The sequence below is a fragment of the Rhinopithecus bieti genome, unplaced genomic scaffold, assembly GCF_001698545.2.
Source record: "Rhinopithecus bieti isolate Rb0 unplaced genomic scaffold, ASM169854v2 scaffold_53086, whole genome shotgun sequence".
In the NCBI taxonomy this organism is placed as follows: domain Eukaryota; kingdom Metazoa; phylum Chordata; class Mammalia; order Primates; family Cercopithecidae; genus Rhinopithecus; species Rhinopithecus bieti.
Window position 1 is genome coordinate 32,885 of NW_016820705.1, and position 4,057 is coordinate 36,941.

The 4,057-nt window shown below is 34.6% G+C and overlaps 1 pseudogene; it reads left to right on the plus strand.

Moving 5' to 3' along the window:
* Nucleotides 1-1,311: 1,311 nt before the first annotated feature.
* Nucleotides 1,312-2,216, plus strand: LOC108520498 (eukaryotic initiation factor 4A-II pseudogene; annotated as a pseudogene).
* The last annotated feature ends 1,841 nt before the right edge of the window (nucleotides 2,217-4,057 follow it).

Consider the following 4,057-nt stretch of genomic DNA (forward strand, 5'->3'; position numbering starts at 1 on the left):
AACAAATTGTAAAACCTAAAAGAAGACTAAATAAGGTCCTGGACAAATTCAACCTACCAAGATTTAACCATAAAGAAACAGGAAATTTGAACATGTCAAGAATGTTCAAAATAAATAAATAAATAAACACATTAATAAGTAACAAGACTGAATCAGTAATAAAAAGTCCCCTGTCAGAGACAAGCCCATGGCTAGATGGCTTCACTGCTCAATTCTACAGAACACTTAATGAAGAACTAATTACCAATCCTACTCAAACTATTTCAGAAAGTCAAAGAAGAAGGAATGCTTCCAAAATCACTCCATGAGGCCAGCATTGCCCTGACACAAAAACCGGGCAAGGAGACACACACACATACACAAAATATAAAACTACCAGCCAATATCCCTGATGAACATAGCTGTAACAACCAACAAAATACTAGCAAACTGAATTCAAGAACACACTAAGATCATTTACCATGATCAAGTGAGAATCATCCCAGGAATGCAAAGATAGTTCAACCTACACAAATTCATAAATGTGATACATCACATTAACAGAATCCAGAACAAAACCATAAGATTATTTCAACAAACAATGAAAAAGCATTTGACAAAATTCAACATCACTTCGTGATAAAAACATTAAACAACTTAGGTGTAGAAGGAACATACCTCAAAACAGTGAAGGTTATATAAGACAAACCCATGCTAATATCATACTGAACAAGCAGAAACAAAGCTTTTCCTCTAATGCCTGTAGTAAGACAAAAATGCCTGCTTTCACCACTCCTCCTCAAAGTAATACTGGAAGTCCTAGCCAAAGCAATTAGGCAAGAGGATGAAATAAGGGGCATCCAAATTGGAAAGGAGGAACTCAGATTATCCTTATTTGAAGATGACCTTATCTTATATTTGGAAAAAACTAAGGATTCCATCAAAAAACTGTTCAAACTGATAAATGAATTCAGTAAATTTGCAGGCTGCAAAATTAGCGCACAAAAATCAGTAATATTTCTATACATCAATAGTAAACACTCTGAAAAAGAAATCAAGAAAGCAATTCCATATACAGTAGCTACCTTTAAAAAAAATACCTAAGAATGAACTTAACCAAAGAAGTGAAAGCTCTTATAATAAAAAATATAAAACGCTTTTCAGTCAGGCTGAGTGGTTCTTTGTATCATGTCTAGTGACCCCGTGGATTATAACAGAAAACATGGCAGCCCAAAGGAAATGGACCCAATGGAATCATCAACAGCAACTAAAATGAGATTGTTGATAACTTTGATAGTATGAATTTAAAGGAGTCTCTTTTCGGGGAAATCCATGTTTATGGTTTTGAGAAGCCTTCAGCTATTCAGCCCAGAGCTATTGTTCCCTGTATTAAAGATCCAAAATGTAATTCTGGCACTTGGAGACTATATGGGAGCAACTTGTCATGCCTGCATTGGTGGAACACATGTTCGAAATAAAATGCAAAAACTGCAGGCAGAAGCACCACATACTGTTGCTAGTACACCATGAAGAGTATTTGATATGCTGAACATAGGATACTTTTCTCCAAGATGGATCAAAATGTTTGTTTTGGATGATGCAGATAAAATGTTGAGCCGAGGCTTTAAGGATGAAATCTATGAGATTTTCCAAAAATTAAATAGAAGTATTCAGGTTGTGTTGCTTTCTGCCACAATGCCAACTGATGTGCTGGAAGTGACAAAAAATTCATGAGACATCCAATTTAAATTCTGGTGAAAAAGGAAGAAGGAATCAAACAGTTTTACATTAATGTTGAAAGAGAGGAATGGAATTTGACTACAGTTTGTGACTTGTACGAGACACTGACTATTATGCAGGCTGTCATTTTTCCCAATCCAAGGCACAAGGTGGACTGGCTGATTGAGAAAATGCATGCCAGAGACTTCATAATTTCTGCTCTGCATGGTGACATGGACCAGAAAGAGACAGATGTTATCATGAGGGAATTCTGATCAGAGTCAAGTGGTGTTCTGATCACTTCTGACTTGTTTGTTCACGAGACTGATGTGCAACACATGTCTTTGGTTATAAACTATGATGTAACTACCAATCGTGAAAACTATATTCACAGAATTGGCAGAGGTGTGGCTATAAACTTTGTCACTGAAGAAGACAAAATAATTCTTTATGACATTAAGGCTTTCTACAATAATACAGTGGAAGAAATTCCCATGAATGTGACTAACCTTATTTAATTCCTGGGATGAGATAGTTTGGGATGCAGTGCTCACTGTTGCCGAGTAGGCAACCACAACATGCATTGTGCTTCTTTCTTTGAGAATATTTGGGTCTTATCTCAATGCTCTTAATGGATCAGAAATACAGATTTTTATAGTAAGGTGACATTAGTCATGAGCGCTTGTGAGGAGTCATTGGCTTTATCCTTTTTAGAATTAGACTATTAGGGTGTCTGTAAAATACCCTAATATAAAATAAAAGATGGTGTCTGTAAAAACTTTCTTTCTCAGAAACTTATTTCCTAGTTCTGCAGAAATGATTGTATTAGGGTTCTCCATCATTTAATAATATACTTGTGGACTAAAAGATATAAGCGTTGTATAAAATCAGTAAATTATGTTAAACTAGCATATCTGCCTTTATTGTGTTTGTCATTAGCCTGAGTAGAAAGGCCTTTAAAATTGACTTTTTAGAAAACATTTGAATTCATTTTGTCTGGTATTGCATTTATTCAATAAAGCATTTAATTAGTGCTAAGTGTGAACTGGGCCCTGCTTCTAATCCCCAGCAAGCAATCATCCTAGGTTGGGCTTAATCCCCAGTAAAATTGCCATATTGCCCATGTCTTCATGAAGTTTGAATGTTAAATAAATTATATATTCACTTTTTAAAAAACTAAAAAACCCTGATGAAGGAAATTGAAGAGGAAACAAAAAAATGGAAAGCTATCTCATGCTAATGGATGGGAAGATTAATATTGTCAAATGCCCATACTGCTCAAAATGGTTTACAGATTCAGTAAAATCCCCATCAAAATACCAATGACATTCTTCACAGAAAGAGAAAAATAAATCTTAAATGTGTATGGAGGCAATAAAGGCCCTGAAGAGCCAAAGTAATCCTGAGCAAAAAGAACAATGTTGGTGCCATCACATTACCTGACTTCACAATATACTATGAAACTATAATATTCAAAACAGGATGAGATTGACATAAAAACAAACACATAGACCAGTGGAGCAGAATAGAAAATCCAGAAATAAATCTATGCATTTACATCCAACTCGTTTTTAACAAAGATGTCAAGATCCTACACTGGGGAAAGGATGCCCTTTCAATAAATGGTGCTAAGAAAACTGTATTTCCATATTCAAAATAATGAAACTAGGACTCTATCTCTCATCACTTTCAAAAATTAAATCAAAATGGATTAAATACTTAATGCAAGACCTGAAACTTTGAAACTACTAGAAGAAAACATTGGAGAAATGCTTCACAACATTGTTCTGGGTAAAGATTTTATGGAGACCTCAAAAGCACAGATAAAGCAAAAACAGATGAGATTACATCAAGCTAAAAAGCTTCTGCATGACAAAAAAAGACAATCAACTCAATAGAGTACCAGAATGCAAGAAAACATTTGCAAACTATACATCTGACAAGGGATTAATAACCAGAATATATATAAGCAACTTTAACAACTCAATAGCAAGAAAACATATAATCCAATGAAATAATGGCCAAATGATCTGAATAGACATTTCTCAGAAAAAAATATACTAATGGCCAACAAGTACATGCAAAAATGCTGAACAGCACTAATCATAGGGGAAATGCAAATCAAAACCACAATGAGATATTATCTCACCCCAATTAAAATGGCTGTTATCCAGAAGAAAATATAACAGATGCTGGCAAGGATGGCAGAAAGGGGAATGCTAGTAAACCATTGGTAGAAATATAGATTAGTACAGCCAAAATGGAAGTTCCTCAAAAAAGTAAAAATAGAACCACCATATAATCCAGAAATCCCACTGCTGGGTGCACACCAAAAATAAAAAAAAATCAGTATATCAAA